The sequence below is a fragment of the Macrobrachium rosenbergii genome, chromosome 59 (genome assembly GCF_040412425.1).
Source record: "Macrobrachium rosenbergii isolate ZJJX-2024 chromosome 59, ASM4041242v1, whole genome shotgun sequence".
Lineage (NCBI taxonomy): Eukaryota > Metazoa > Arthropoda > Malacostraca > Decapoda > Palaemonidae > Macrobrachium > Macrobrachium rosenbergii.
The window spans coordinates 36,732,036-36,750,179 of record NC_089799.1 but is presented as its reverse complement, the minus strand read 5'-3'; positions in this window follow the sequence as shown (position 1 = coordinate 36,750,179).

Below are 18,144 nucleotides of genomic sequence, written 5' to 3'. Positions count from 1 at the left end.
AAGAATTAGAGGCATTTATTTCTGGTGACAGAAATTCATTTCTCGCTATAATGTGCTTCGGATTCCACAATAAGCTGTTGGTCCCGTTGCTAGGTAACCAATTGGTTCTTAGCCACGTAAAATAAGTCTAATCCTTCGGGCCAGCCCTAGGAGAGCTGTTAATCAGCTCAGTGATCTGGTTAAAGTAAGGTATACTTAACTTTCTCTCTCTTTCTCTCTCTCTCTCTCTCTCTCTCTCTCTCTCTCTCTCTCTCCATGCTATGAAAATGAAGTAGGATGGATGTTTTGTCTACATAAAAAGACGAGTTTGATGTTGCTTCTATCTTGAGACAACACGAGTTAATCTTGACTTAGTTCAGGAGGTCTATTGACCCCGTTTTTAACCCCCTTTTACTTTCCGATTCTCATTCCCAGGAAGGGAGTTAAGGGTCGACTAACTCTAACTTTAAAAGCACACTCGCTTAAGTTTATGTTTGTTTGTCCTTAACGTTTCTAGCATTTACGATAAATTGTAAAGTTATTATTATATGAAAACAGGGAATAATTCTGAGGCCTGAATGGGCATTTATTAATTTAAGACAGGAAAGGAAATTGACCGGATGAAATTTTGAAAGATAGTTCCAAATCAATGAAGAGTGAGACTTCTTCCTCAGTACTTAAAAAAAAAAAAAAAAAAAAGTTTTAATGCTGAAAAATCGGTTGATCCTCCGTGTGTGTATTTTTTTCTGATTTTTCACCGAAAGTTGATTTGTAATATTTTAAGGAAATCTGCATGGAGGAATTCTGGAAATATGAAGAGATGGAAAGGGTTGTTACTTTCAGGGTGTCTCCCTTCACTAAATTGGTGATGCATAGTCGGAATGAGTACAACAACTTAGGAAAAATGGCAAACTTTTCGAAAACTACCGTTAAAAAACAGTTTTTATTTGATATTGTGTCATACCATAATTTAGGAAAAATGGCAAACTACTTTTTAAAACAGTTTTTATTTGATGCTGTAAAACATAATTTAGGAAAAAGGCAAACCGAAAATTACTTTTGAAAAACGGTTTTTATTTGATACTGTATCATATCATAACTTAGGAAAAAAGGCAAACTTTTCGAAAATTACTTTTTGAAAAACAGTTTTTATTTGATACTGTATCATACCATAATTTAGAAAAAATGGCAAACTTTTCGAAAATTACTTTTGAAAAACAGTTTTTATTTGATACTGTATCATATCATAACTTAGGAAAAAAAAAACGGTTTGAAAAACAGTTTTTATTTGATAGTGTATCATACCATAATTTAGGAAAAATGGCAAACTTTTCGAAAACTACCTTTTGAAAAACAGTTTTTATTTGATACTGTATCATATCCATAACTTTAGGAAAATTACTTTTTGAAAAACAGTTTTTATTTGATACTGTATCATACCATAATTTAGAAAAAAATGGCAAACTTTTCGAAAATTACTTTTGAAAAACAGTTTTTATTTGATGCTGTATCATACCATAATTTAGGAAAAAAGGCAAACTTTTCGAAAATTACTTTTGAAAAACAGTTTTTATTTGATACTGTATCATACCATAATTTTGGAAAAAAGGCAAACTTTTCGAAAATTACTTTTCTAAAAACAGTTTTTATTTGATGCTGTATCATACCATAATTTAGGAAAAATGGCAAACTTTTCGAAAACTACCGTTAAAAAACAGTTTTTATTTGATACTGTATCATACCATAATTTAGGAAAAATGGCAAACTTTTCGAAAATTTTTGAAAAACTACTGTATTTAAAACTAGGAAAAAGGCAAACCGAAAATTACTTTTGAAAAACAGTTTTTATTTGACACTGTATCATACCATAATTTAGGAAAAATGGCAAACTTTTCGAAAACTACCCTTTAAAAACAGTTTTTATTTGATGCTATATCATACCATAATTTAGGAAAAAGGCAAAGAAAACTTTTAAAACGGTTTAAAACAACACCATAATTTAGAAAAAATGGTTACCGTTAAAAACGGTTTATATTTGATATTGTAACATACCATACCCACCTCCATGGTCAGCGACGCACAAGAAAGCACCAAGACCTAAGGGGGTGGGGATGGTGTGGTTGGTCTGGTGCTAGCGAGGCTAGGCATGGGGGGTTAGAGGCTAGGCTATAGGCTGGCGGGGTAGGAAGAAAGAGGCCACCATTCTCTTGGATCTTCGGATACCGGCTGCACACCTGCGCTTGAAAGTGAAAGTGTCAACCCAAAGGTAACCGTCGCAGTTCATCAAGGTTCTGTTGTCGGAGGATCATCGCTTTCCATCTGTTCCCAAGACAGGGTATATCCAGAGTGAATGATGTGGCTTTTAGCCCAAAGTGACACTTATGCCTATACACGCACACTATATATATACAGTATACACACACACATATACAGTACATATACATATGTTGATACATACATACATATATATATATATATATATATATATATATATATATATATATATATATATATATACTATATATTGTTATTATTTATTATTATTATTATTATTATTATTATTATTATTATTTAGATTCTAATGCAAGTGTCATTCATACTCTTACGGTCAAATTTCCATCTTCCATGTATTAATTATATTCTTTTTTGGAGTGGGGCAGATAAGCGCCTCAGTCGAGCATTTTCCGAGTAAATTGCTGACCACAGTTTTGTTATACAATCAGAACTACTCAGCGAAACAATGTCTAATACGAAAGAAGTTTGTTCTGTCATATGTTTCATCTTTTTCCTTGTCTTCCATGTTCAGTGGAATTCACACCTTATGCACACACACACACATACACACACAAACACACACATATATGTATATGTATATTTGCGACTGTAAATCCTCTTGATGGCTGAAATTTGCTCTGTCATTTTATTCCTATTTACATTACCATTCCATATCTCCTTGAAAAGGGCATATATATATATATATATATATATATATATATATATATATATATATATATATATATATATATATATATATATATATATATATATATATATATATATATATGTGTGTGTGTGTGTGTGTGTGTGTGTGTGTGTGTGTGTGTGTGTGTGTGTGTAAAACTTCTGCTAGTGCATTAAATGATCAAGTTTACTAATATCCTGGAATTTCATGTAAGACAGTTTTTCGCGGGAAATATCGTATTGTGAACGAATTCATCATGCTTATAAACAGAGTTTATTTAGGTATTAATTTCTTAGCAGCTATTACTGGCTTGTAAGGGCCAATGACTGACATCTTTACAGGACCGTCCCAGCGGGCAAGAAACAACAGTGCAGATTCACATTCAAATGCGGCGCTTCTTGCCAATATTCGTTGAACCATATCGCATGTGATGCCTCTCCACTTTCCATGCTGCCCCTTGCACTTTATCAAGTCTCGTTTCTTTTCATGTTTGTGTTCGTTCCTGATTTTCCAGTCGTAATACGGTCGGTGCTACGAGTCTGCTGTAGCGTAAAGCCTCTTCAGTTCGGCTCCGTGTATTCCAGAGAGCGCCCTTTCCATATTGTTCGTAACCGATAATCACGAACATTTGTGCTGCTTTTGCAGCGAGGTCATAATTCGCTGGGTCGTGCCGAACTGAAAAGGGCACTGTGATGCGGTGTTTTCCGTTGTCGAAGCGTGTGAAAGCTTGCATAATCCCCGGGAGTTATTCAATGGGTACGGCGGTGAACAGCACACAGCTGGTGGCGGAGGAAAGATCCTTTGATACCAGTTATTTGTAATAAACGCGGATCATTATCATTTTTTAGTTTTACTCTTTCCACGAAACTGAAAAAGTTTTGTGTACAGTTTTTCCGGGTTCTCTAATATCTTTATGCCTGTATTTTTCACTAGTGCCACATCGGCAAAAACACTTCAACAATTCTGTTATACAAAGTGGTACAATAAATGAACTTAGCTGAACGCTGATGAGGTCGGTCGCATTTTGGATTTTCTTCATGGAGTTTTGTGTCCCGGAAATTTATCAGATTTGCTGGGAGTAATCCTCTACGCTTGGATGCGCGAGGTGATGCGCCCATGCCTCCTGACTTTTGCCAACGTGAACATCATAGAAAGTACTTTTTTCCACTGATTCTAAGAAATTATAAGGAAACAAATACTTTCTTTTTTTCTTGACGAGTTAGAATATTAAACAGCTTCAAACTTTTCTCGGCTCCCCAGCAGTTTGCCTTTTTGCAGCTTTTCTCTCTTTTTTTCTCTTTAATCCTTCGGCGAGTTTCACTTCTTCCTTATTATTTTAAGCATTTGAGAAGACAGTTGCCCATCGGACCAGTTTAACCATCCTTGACCCCTCATACCTGACCCAGTTCACTTGTTCACCGCGATCCAGTGTCTTTTGTGGAAGTATTTCCCGTTTGAGAATTCAGTAATCTAATGCACGTATGCGTTTATCGATGCGCAGTTGTTGTGTTCATAAAATTTTGGCGGTTGAATGGGGTCTAAAATCTCAGAAGCGTAATGACGAGTGGTGCCTTTGCATTGGGCAGGGTTTATCTGCTTTAGTTTGAGAAACCGACCACATAACTCCGTTTGACAGGTTATAGCAATAACTAACTGTTTTGTTTGATTTCCTGAGTTTTGGGGTGCCACGTCTAGAATGATTTCCAGTCAAGAGTCTGATAAAGGATATTTCTCGGTTTACTTAGGGAAATTTATATTGTTACGAACTTAACCTATGGTATTTATATTTTGAGATCTTGCAGTCTTATATGTAATTTTGGCCATCAGAATATCTTGCCAGTCTGCGTTACTGTAATAAAAAAAAAGCTTGGATCCACAGCTGTTAACTACTGTTAGAGTAGGTAACTAGGTCAGACAATCATGTCTAGTTCAGGAACATGATAATCATGTTGAAATCTGTGTCAGATTAGCCCAAGACTAGATTTTTTGTATTCTTCTAAAAGTGTCATAGTCACCTCTTACTGACTAGTGCTGGCTTGAAGGCTCACCTTCTCCTCCCCCACCCCCCCAAAAAAAAATAAAAAGAAAATCTCTACGATACAGTACGAAAGGGAAGGGACCTGGCTTTCATTTCGTTAAACGATGCTAATAGGAATGATAAAATTTCATGCGATATTTATCGGTGTAATAATAATTGTAAGATGTGTCCATAATACATGTTTTTTTTTGTGAGGGACATATGAGCTGCCTTCAGCATGAAAGCTATTAATACACACAGGCACACGCACACACACACACACACACACACACACATATATATATATATATATATATATATATATACACACACACACTCACACTTTAAAGAGAGAGTCTCCAGAAGATGTTATCCATCTGATCTTCAGCTATTGTCTTAAGATGATGTTCTTGTTTCAAGCTCCATGGCTTGCCAGAGACCCACTATAGTCTTGAGAGGTGCTAAAGGGCAAGAGCCCGTGCCAGCACAGGGCTGGCTGAATCTAAGTAGTACTGTACTCGTAGTTGAGAAGGTTGAGTTTCAGCGAAACATCTGAATTGTTCCGTCTTTCCAGGGAATCAAATCTAGGGCTTTTGGCTGTTATGGATACATACATATAAAACATATATATATATATATATATATATATATATATATATATATATATATATATATATATATATATATATATATATAAATTCAGCCTCATACAAAAAGGATTTAATGAAAAACTTAACGCCGAGAACCTCCTCATAATTGTTACACATTTCCAAGTACGAGAATATATATGTATAAGAAAACTGTACAGAAGAAAAGAAAAATCCTTTCAATCTCAAAGCAACAGCTAGAACGAATAACAAAGCAACCTTACAAGTCCATCCTTACCACAAAAAAGTTAGGTCGTAATGTTTCTCCTCACTCTACGAATACGTAGTCATGAATATTTAGAGCCTGAAATTAACAAGATCTGCAGCATTGCCTTTGAGTGAAATATCCAACTTCTATTACTGACAAAAATTTTGTAGAGGTGCCTAGAATACCTTTTTCTCGTTAACACACAGCTTTTTAGTTTTACCATTCAGTAGGAAGTTTAAGGCAGTGTATACGAAGTTCCACATAGAGCTTGCTCAATACAGTATATTGGACCAACTGGTAAAAACCTAATTGTACGAATAAAACATCAAAATGGTCTAAGAACTTCTCAGTTTCCCATTGCTCTGTTTTTAAATAAAATGAATTTTGATCATCACATTGACTAGCAAAAATGCAGGTCAGTAACCACCTTGTAATATAACGTCCTAGAATTGGCTCTTATAACATTTTCTCATGGAGACATAATAAACATTAGTTTTGGTCTTTTGAGATTGGGTGGTTTTACTCTTGATGTAATTGTTAAGCAATTGAATCAAAATGTTTCATTAATAACTGTGAGGTATTGTTTGAGTGTACATTCTTGATTTGTGTACATGTGTACGTGGGTATTTGTGCATGTCTACGTATAGTGTGTAGTTTATATTTGTGCATGAGTATATGAAGTTTACTTGCACTCATAGGCATGTGTATCTAAACATATGTATTTATATATTTATCTTTCTTTTCTTATTTATACATTTATCTGAATTTTTGTTAGTGTGTTATTCTCTCATTCGTTTATTTAGTTATTAATTTTTTGGACAGATTTTTTCAGTCATCATTTTCGTGTATTGTTGAATACTTAATCAGTAATTAGAAAGGACCAATTTGGTTGTCTTATCGAATTACGTTTTGAGTCATTGGCGACTTAACTTCTTTGTGGTAAAAAAAAAGGACTTTTAAAATTGTGTTATTATTAGTTCAAAATTTGCTTTATTTTTAAACGATTTCCCTTTTCTTATGTAAAGTCTACTTATGGATAAAATTTCACTTACTTTATCCGGGTTACTTTGAAAATGTGTAACAATTACACGAACGTACTCGGCACTTAGTTTTTCTTTTTTCTCTTCGTGGCGAACCTGCAAATTTAATTACACATGAAGCTTTGCAAATCTGCATATAATTTTTCACTATAGCAGGCCGTTGTCCTTTTTATGGGACGGCTCCAGAGAATCTCTGTCGAGGACAGAACAATGCAGGCAGTGTTAAATTCAAAAGCTCGTCGATACTTAGTAAGTAACATGAAACTAGTGCAGTCTTTACACAAGAAAAAAAAAAACCTAGTGACTGGTGCGAACTACTGCATTTAAATGACGTTCCGTTAAACCTCATTAGGCCTCTATCGACTTAATCAAAGAATTATGTACCTGGTATTTAGTTAGCTATAGTGGTTTGCAGTATGAATGAATAACCGCATGGGGCTGTCAACCTCACTTGTACAATGCATGCTTGAGCATTGTATGGTAATACCATTGGAGCCAATCACGGACACACCCAAAAAACACAGCAAGATAAGTGGCTTTTTAATATTCACAAATATTAAGCCATAAATATCCCATACTATCGAATTCACTTTACTTCGGGACTAGCTTTCACCAAAGGTGAATTATAACCGATAACTGGCTGTGGCCTGGCCAGGATTCGGACCTGCGCCTTTTGGTCAAAGACAGTGATAAGCAGTTGACATATCCATTCAGCTATCAGGAGAGATATATATAAGTTAATTTCGACTCTGCTGCCCTGAGTACTGTCGAATTCACTGGCTAATTTTGATGTTTTGTCACTTATGCCCACGTGACTTTTAAATGCCCACAAATATTCAGCCACAACTATTACTTTGAACTGAATTCATTTTTACTTTGGAATAATCCCTTGCGTGTTAGTTTTTCCCAAGGTCAAATATCAAGTAATGTTTGTGGGCTCAATATATATATATATATGTATATAGTATATGCATATATATATATATATATATATATATATATATATATATATATATATATATATATATATATATATATATATATATATATATATATATATATATATATATATATTCATATATAGATATAAACGTCAGTCATGGTATTATGAAACGAAGGTTCATTGTCCAACGTATAATAATAAAGTACGTCTGTTTATCATGAAACTAAATAATGCGGAACAGAATCTTCCATAACAGTGTTTTAAAAAACAACCAGCTCGAAAGTCTGATATTGAATTGTTTTGGAATAATTTGTATCAGTAAGCTTTATGTTACTGAATCCTGACGCTGATGGTTGAAATGTTTTTCCTCTTTATTATGATTGGCTTCTGGAATGGACGTCTTTTTCAGGCTTCTGCTTGGGCAGTAACCCTGATATAGCTGACAATTCTGATGGTGAAAAAATATCTGAGTCAGGGAAGCACAGATGTACCCTAGGACTGTGTTCAACTTTTTACGTAAAGCGGTGAATTCTTGTTGGCTGTGAAGCAAAGTTAAATGTTTGCGTATTTTCGATAAGACATTCTGCAAATGTGTAGACAACTGAATAGACGAATGGTGATGGCTTATTGTAATATATTAAAGGAAATCAGTTGACTATTTTGACAGTAGGCCTACTTGTTTCAATGTAGTTAGTTTAGAACTGTAAATTGAGAATTTTATTTTAAGATCTAAACAATTTATCACGATATAAGTGTGAAAGCACTCGTTAGGAAGCCTGTGGATGCAGAGTTTTCGTCAGTATTCTTCTGTAACTGCTCTGAACTGAGATTCTGTTCGAAATGTTGCCTACCCCTTCGTTCAAAATGCCCCGAAGTAGCATCCAGATAATTGCTACATAATAAACTTCGCTGCTTTACTTGAAAGTCTTCGGCCTAATCTAAACAGACATTTTTTTTTGGTGCTCCTTATACAGTTTAACTGATTACACTATCTCTTATCCATACCAGAGAGAATGGACCAAAGTTCAGTATACCTTAGTTTAACCAGACCACTGAACTGATGAACAGCTCTCCTAGGGCTGGCCAGAAGGATTAGACTTATTTTACGTGGCTAAGAACCAATTGGTTACCTAGCAACGGGACCTACAGCTCATTGTGGAACCCGAACCACATTATAGCGAGAAATGAATTTCTGTCACCAGAAATAAATTGCTCTAATTCTTCATTGGCCGGTCGGAGAATCGAACGCGGGCCCAGCAGAGTGCTAGCTGAGAAGTGTACCCTACCCGTCCAATGAAGAACAGGACCAATCAGTTTGCTGTGCAGATTGATAATAAACAGGGTGCCTGGTTTGTAAATGATTCTTCATTTTGTAGTGGCAGCTTTGAGTACTGTCAGTGACTCAAAAAATAATGTGTTAGTGCTGAAACTGATTCATACACAATTTTGGTAATGTGTGTCCGACGCCGAGAAAGTTCTTTGCCTTTTGCAACTGAGTGTTTTTTCGCACTTGTGTCGTTGTGACAAAAAGATGACGATGGATTTGGCAGCAAGTTTGCCAATGACGTCCAAGTTTTTTTCTCGGGCTTAGTGTTTGCCTACGTAGTCATGAAGTGGCTCTTATTTTCTTTAGTCTTTGTTTTCCAGAAATATTTTTCAGTGTGTTCTGTTGCTAATCAACTATCTCTGGCGCAGCTACACTACATGAAAGAATCTTCTTTACCTATAAATTTTTCATGAAATTTCAGTCTTTATCTCCGTGATCATTTTCTAATATTCGAAAATCCAGTTAATGAAACATATCTTGGATCAATATCAGTTATTTGAACCAAGTTTTATATTGTCAGGTCTTTGTGAATTAACATACATTTAAGTTGTGAAAATATATATTTATTTTTAACGACTTTTTGTAACTTATTTGATCACAAATATCATATTATATTGCCAGTCTTCATTAATAGCTCGATAAAATTTACTCCTGTGTACCGTTCCTGTGTGTGTGAAGTATACGTCATTGAATAGTGGTTGCTGATTAAGTCTGGTATTGTCCCTAAGAAGAGATAAACTTTTGTGGTTTCATCTGAATAACATTTAGGGTGTTCCTATCGAAGGGATTGTTTCCTAAACAATGGTTCTCCGTTCATACATAATCCTCTATTTGAGAAACACCTAAATCGTGATTGACTTAGAATTTTAAGGTTATAATCGACAGATTTGGTGAGTTGGGTCGATATCCTTCAGTGTCCTGGTCTGCGTAAAACATCCTTGCAGCATGGTGACTTTCTCTTAGTTCCTTGAATTTTTCCCTCTCCCAGATTTTTTTTTTATGCACATTTTAATTTTTTCCACTTTCACCAATATTTTCTTGTTCAAAATCATTTTTACTTATGCTCCTTAAAGTGTGGTAATGCCTGTTTTGCCAATGCCATTTTATAAAAGTCTTCACCAACGTTTTCCAGCATAACATGAACACTGCCTTAAGTCGTCAGTACAAGTCTCTCATCCTTCACGCAAGGACAAACCTACACATTTTCTCTTCTCTTTTATTCCGAATACCTAAGCGAGTGGAAGGTTAAGCGTCCTTTGTAAAATGGAACTACTTTATTTGCATTGAAAGGATGGGGTGAAGGGACTGATTAGTATTAGTATTAATACCGACGCGTTTAAGATGGCGTAGGAAATCATTCAGGCTTAAAACGGATTGGTGCTCGTAAGTAACCGTTTTTGATGATTTTGTTTGTTAGCGGTTAAAGTTTACACTACTGTTGATATATCATGATAGGCTTTGGGTAAATATGTGGTCTCATTAACTTTTACTTTAACTCTACGAAACTTCAGCATCGTATTCCTGCTTTATAAAAACGATAAATTAAACCTAAAATAATATTTATCGAGTTTCATGTTTTTAACGCTTGACCTTGCATAATGTAAGTAGAATATCCTGTTTGAAATTGTTTTATTTCTTTATTTGTCTACCAACTATTATCGTCAAGGTAAAACTACTTATTTTCAGGACGAAAGTTTTTTTTTTTATCAATACATGCGAAGAAATCGTCCATCATAAAGAAAAAAAATCATTAATATAACAGTATTTAAGACACATTTGTTTTTCTTTAATTTTATTTTTTCTAATGTTTTTCAAGACTAAAGTGATTAACTGACTTTATAGATATTGTCAAATGAACTCATGTTCATAGGGAGAAGATTTCAGTAAAAAAATATTTTTATGAAACGTTATGCTTCTTTGTCACCAAATCAGGTTTGGTTCAGATGAACTAACTCGAAGTTAAGAGTAAACTTTGCTCTAAATATATTAAGCACATTACAACTTGGGCATTTTTGACGCTGATGGCGACTGTTGTTACAGCAATTTTTATCACTGATGTTTTTCGTTAGGAAGAAAAACTTGTCCCTTGCAGAGCTGACATCGCAACAGAAAAAGCAGACTTTACTTCCAGTATTCTTTGTGTTTAAAGGTTCGACAGCTTATGTACAGGTGCGTCCTGACATTACTGAAACTTGTCTCAATTGAATTTAGTTTTAGTTTTCGTAACATTTCTTTAAAAAAGATACAAGCCGAGGTTCGGTTGTACTTTCCTTCCCGTCCTCACAACCTGAAGGAGCAATGTTGGAAACTTGAATCGGACGGTGAGGAACCATATGTATTGTACAGTATATTCTCTAGAGCAGGGATTCCCAAACTGGGGTACATGTACCCCCAGGGGTACATTTGCACGTTTCAGGGGGTACATTTGGTCTGAAGAAAATAATTACTACTGTACAATACATGGTGTTGTAATCTGCACTCAGATTGCACTTTTCTCAATTTCCTCGTGTTGATTAGCACAACTTTTATGTAATCTACACATGCAGACTCCATAAATTTAAAAAATAAAAATTTGAAAATGTTCTTTTTTAATATTAAGCTTAATTTTTAGTGTTAGGGGTACATAGGAACCTATAAAAAAGCCCAAGGGGTACCGAGGAACAAAAAGTTTGGGAACCTCTGCTCTAGAGTCAAGGCTGTCCCTCTCGACTTGTGTAGCGAATTAGGCACCTGGCTACTAAGCGACAGTTGTTGGTCGCAGCTAGGACGAAAAGGGAAAGGGAGAACTATGAAAAATACCGGACATGACTTTTTATCATTCAGTCAACGCGGAGCCCATCAAAACTGAAGGGGCCCCTAGGTAATCCTCGGTCTGCCCTTCGTGAAATACCCTGCCCCTTCCAAAGAAGACTAAAGCGTCTTGACAGTTGAAACAATTTCCATGCTTCGAAGATATATGTATAATTATTTTATTGCCACTTGCTGATGTGTAGCTTCAATTACCTTGAAAAACATTTCAGTTATGTTGTTGGTATTTACAATGTTGATAAAGTATATTACTGTGTAATTGTTTCAAACATACATTCATGACAATTTATTTGTTTTACATAGTTAATCTTCCTACTACTTTTGTATATACATTGTATAGCTCTAAATATGCTTACTGAAGTGCACTGAGGTATAAAGGTTAGTGCGTCTGAAATAAAAAGTGGAAAATTAGTGTTTTTTTCACTATTATCTCTCTCCAATGCCTGGTTTCCTTATGTGGAAAGGACGCGGTGTTACATTCACAAAAAATATTGCACCACTCCTGGCAACAAAGTACAGTTTAAGTTGAAACATACCAAGCGATAATTTTATTTACATTAAAGTATTAAGGAAGGCAAAACTATTCTGTTTTAAGTACGATTCTAAATTACGTTCGATAAACACTTAACTAAAAAAAAAAAAAAAAAGTAAAAACACTAGTGTGGTGCACTGTAAGCGAAGGTGGCCTGTCGTTCTGACTCCGTCCTAAGGTGCAGAATGTGGGTTGAGAATTTGAAGTAACCAGCAATTTATTTAGGAGCCACTTATGGGGCGATGCTTGGGCTATTCTTGCTGTTGATTCATCGATCGTCCCTTTCACCGTCCACATCACTGTGATGTCACTGAGTAATAAAACGACTAGAACATCAAGGGAGAAAGACCAGGGATAAAAACCTCTGCAAGAACTATGGGGTGGTTTTTAGGCAAACACTTGTTGTGAGAAATGTCAGATGGACGAACGCGCTGTTAGAGAACCACTTCAGAGAATGCTGAGGCGATCAGATAATGTTTCACTCACTTTCTCTGCGGAAGTCTCACGTTAGCAGGAAATGTGGCGAAGTGAACAGTGTATTAATGGCTCTTAAGGCATATAACTAATTCATTTCATTCTTGTTAAAACCGTTTTCAACGTGAAAAAGTTAGTTAAGAAGATAAGGAATTTAGATTTAGCATCCTCAACAAAAATAGTAATAAGATGAAGTAAAACTGTTCAGGTACCGAAAATCTTATCTGGGAAGGCCAGCTTGATATCTTGATTGAATAAAACGCAATTCCCACCAAAACTGACCGGTAAGGTACGTGGCATTCCATTAGAATTCATTAAGAAAAGACCCAAAATCTCTTGGGTAATTCCCTTTCTGTCAGGCCCCACCCCCCTCTCTCTCTCTCTCTCTCTCTCTCTCTCTCTCTCTCTCTCTCTCTCTCTCTCACTTTCATTCAAGAAAACGCTGGCATCAGTTCCATAGCAATGACTCTCTCGTTTTTTTTTTTATTTAATTCCGATTTTCATGCTATGTTACAGTATATTTCTCTAAGTTACTAACCCGTATGCAGAGTTCCGAAGATCTCTCACACACTTGTTAACATAATTTACATACATACTTCGAATTCTGATAACTCGAAAATACCCTCTTTATTTGTGTAGTTTTTACGTCGGGCGTTATTGTATAATCATGGTTCAGACAAAGAACATTATAAATATCTAACTCTTTTACCTATTGGTCCACGTCACTTTCAGAATCGTTCAGAAGCCGTAAGTGACACCTCGAATGCATCCCAAAGGTCGCTCTGCGTTAAGTGACTGTGTGCCTCGGAAGAACGAGACCTCCGTTCAGGGGCATCAGGAAGGAAGAAAGGAAGGAAGGGCCTTGGGGCGGGGGACCCCCTTGTGGATGGCAATGCGCAGGACAGGAAGTTTCCTCCTCGCCCTTCCTCTCCAATCTCCCCTTCCCCACGCCCCCCACCCTCTCTCTCTCTCTCTCTCTCTCTCTCTCTCTCTCTCTCTCTCTCCTTTTCCTGTTTCCCACCCTGCTCTGAAGCCCACCCCGCCCCGCCCCGCCCAAGTCTGACCCACATTTCTTCTCGAGCTGTTCCAGTAGGTTTTGGTGATGATTCTGTGATCTTAATAGTTAATGTTATCAGATGTGTGAGATGTCTAAGAGTAAACCGTAGCATGTGGCAGTCTATTTGTTCGCTTTTTATATTTGGCTATTAAGGTTCATAAAAGTCGCACCATATGTCTTATTTTTCTTCCGGGAGTGGGGCTGCAACCTACAATTATCTTGTCTTGCATTTGTTCTTTTGTTCTGTTATTCTTGTGTCTGATACGTACACCCGTAGATGTCATCGAGAGATAAAAGTTTAATAACATTATTACATTTATGGTGTGCAGTACAAGCTTATTAGATGTTGTTGTAATGAGTTACAAAGAACCCCAAAGTATTACTCCACTTAAGGTTCAACTGTTTGCTAAACTGATTTATAAGTATGGTGATTATACTATGAAACTTGGATGATTTTGTTCAGCGAAATTTTAATGATTCTTTTCGGGGGTTTTCTATGATATTTGACGAAGAGGGTGACTTACTGTTATTTTTAATTTCCATTGTCATAGCAACCAACTGAAGAGACATTCGGTGATAGGCAGAGCAATTTTAGGTTTATTTATTGATTTTTGTTATCCCACAAGTCACAGAATCGCTCGAGCTAATGGTCACTGCGGATTAAAACTATTGTGTAATATATATTACATTTAAGATAATAAAAATTAATATATACATTTATCTATTCAAGAGGTGGTTTTAATCTCATTGTTTGAGGTTAAAGTGGCAAGCGTTATGACCATTGACACTCCTGATAATATTGACAAATACGTTTTTCAATGATGAAATCTATTCAAGAGTCCTGTTCAGGAGACCGTCTTTCTCTATTTCCACTACTCATCTGTGTTTGTCATGCACTGAAGCGTATCTTGATCTAAATAAAGCTTTGGTGATTTTGCACAACTCTGTCACCTTCGTGTCATCATATGGATAATTTGGTTCAAATGTTTGATCTGGTATTATATCCTTTAATAAAATGTTCAATGTCGGTGTTGTAGTTTTACTCTCATTTTGGATGTATTTCTGTCTAGCATAGAGGTACACACTACCATTAATACGTAAAAGTTAAGTATATCTTAGTTTAACCAGACCACTGAGCTGATTAACAGCTCTCCTAGGCGAGTAAACAAAATTGCAAGTGGACAGGGGTAAAATGGAAATTAGATTTTTAAATTGGTATATTTGGGCTTAAAGCAATCTTTGTCAAATTAAGTCTTAAAATCTCTCTTTCTCACTTTCTCTTCTTCTTCTTCTTCTTTTGAGGTTAGAATCATCACTATGTGAACGTCACGCTTTATGCGGGAGAATTTTAACTCCTAAAGGAAGTTGCTTTATGTTATTTTATATTTATTCCTTGTATTGCTTTATACCATTGTCTACCCGTGAGAAAATGCTGAAAAAGACTTATTTTCTTATTTGATTACAATGTTTCTCTTACATTTTCTTCGCCTTGATTTCGTTTCTTTTAGAAAGTTTTAGGCTATTCTTGTGCCACAGGTAATGGTCCAAGTAATTTCTTCGTAATTTAACCGTTAGGTATCCATCATGTATTATTTCGGAATTTCAAAATGACTTCAGTACATGTTCTAATATCTGTATTGCACACACTTGCCCAGAAAAGATGAAAATTTTAAGGATTCTTATTCTGATGTACACGTAGAAGCAATCAACACTTATTTCACGCTCAGTCAGGTAAGGAAATCTGGAGTTCATAAACGTGGGTCCGGATAGAACCTAAATATTGCTTGAATAGTTTCGTCAAGAGTTGTTAGCCGATATGAAAGTAGATAAAGTGACACAATTTGCCTTAGGACATTTCTACTTGTTAATACAAAGGGGAGGGGGAGGGCGGGGGCAAACGATAAATGGTAAATGATATGCGAAAGAATTCGCAAGAATTCTGGAAGCAAACGGGGTGTCTCCAACTCAGCCACACCTTCTCCCCCATATTCCTGTGCCCTTCACGTATTTTCTTCTTCTCCCACCACAGGCTCATCAAAGCGAAGTGTATGGGTGTTCTCAAGGCGGTCACAGTATTGTATGCATGCTTTCCTATTCGTAGGAGTCCTTGGATGCAGGCATAAGAGTTCGGAGGCCATGGATACTTATCCTTAAGTGATGGGAAGACGGAAGAGTCAATAGTTTAATGACGAATGTGTTGGGCCGGAAAACACGTTCTGCTATTTGTTATTGCGTGTTTCACTTATGCCTCCTCGCGCTGAATGAGATATTGTTGGGGTAAGCAACAGATAAAATATTAATGAATGTTTAGAATAATACTCGCCGTAGATCCTTCTTACAGGGTAACTTTTTTGCCATCCAAATAATAGGCAGGAATATCTTTCATCTGCTATTCCTCTCTATACCGAACACTACCTCCGATGTACATGTCTTGTCAAATTATAAAGAGCATAGCACAGCCAATTCATGATTTTTGCAGCTGTTTTTCGTAATATCAAAGCTAGTCTTTTTTTCTTTTTTTATTAAGGAAGCTATTTTAATCGGAATAGACGGATTGGCTAAATGCCAATATTTTTGTAGATTTTTCGGGTTTGTGTGCTAAATCAGTGTTTTAATTCTGACCGAATATGTAGCCATCATCGTATGAATGTATTTTTGTAATTCCATCGTAGCTCTGTAAGATTCACATTGATAATTATTTACTTTATATGCTTGTTTAATAGTAAATGCAAAGACACATATATATATATATATATATATATATATATATATATATATATATATATATATATATATATATATATATATATATATATATAAAAATCCATGATCTTATATAAAATGGCTGACCCGTCTGTGCTCTCTGATAGATTCTGAATAATTGGCATAATGTCTAGAAGTTTGCTTCAACAGGAAGAACTTCCCCAGCGATGTTCAGACGGGAATACCTCCGTCATAATGTTCACCAGTGTTAAAGGAGTTCCTTGAAATTACCAGCTGATAGAGGTTCAAACGTTGCCTCTTTAGGCAAGATCCAAAGGTCCTCATGATCTCGTTACCCCTTTTAGACGGCCAAAAAGAAGAAATTGAAGGAAGGATTTTGTAAGGGGCTTTTTCAATTACAATGAAGTACTGGGATGACATGCTAAGAAGGGGAAAGGTAGGAAATAAAAAGGTCTCGAGAAGAAAACGGAGATTAAGATGACTGTTGGCAGGTATGGTAATTAGCTATTTGGTAATGAACATGAGGAAATAGTGACGTCAGGGGTGATGAAACCTTTTTTGAAATACCATTTCTAAAACAGGGAAGGAATAAACTAATGTGCTGCAGTAAGGACGAAGAACAAAGGGTAACGGTAATCTAAGTGGCGTATGAATCGTGATCAATTCACTTCTCCCCATTTTGTTAACATTAACCCTCCTTAGGCAAGTCAAGAAAGGCTAGGTAGCAGCTCTCAACTATGCTCTTCCTAAGAATAGTTGCCATCATTTACAATCAATATTATTTTGTTAGGTTAGACCATAGGAATGAGTCAAGATTCATGTTCATACCAGATGCTGATGCATATAAATTATATATATATATATATATATATATATATGATATATATATATATATATATATATATATATATATATATATATGCATGTGCATTATCTCTCTGAAAAGAGGATGTCTTCAGTAAACAAATGAGCAGAAATAACAGACACATTGATCCTCTGGCTGTGGAGATAACATCCCCGTCATCAGTGGCTTCATATACTAATCCTACACTACGCCACTCTCCTCCACCTTGCACGAGCACACTAGCATTTCTTGTGTATGAAGGCCCTTTGATTTCAACATCTTTTTCACACCAACCACCATGCGCTGTTTTGGTCTCTCTCTCTCTCCTCATTCCTCCCAAAACTGCCAAATTATAAACAAGCTATTATTAGGTAAAACAGTCCATCTCAGTTGCTTCAACCTTTTTCTGACAGTCCTATTGCACGTCCCCATTTCACATCCACAAAGGAGAGGTGGGTCTACAACGCGGCTGGAAATATCCCCTGAGAATCCAACCTGCAAAATTCTTGGAGATTGTAACATAGATACATTTAGTACAAGAGCTCTGCAAATCGACTTTTCATATAAGATATGGACAGCCTG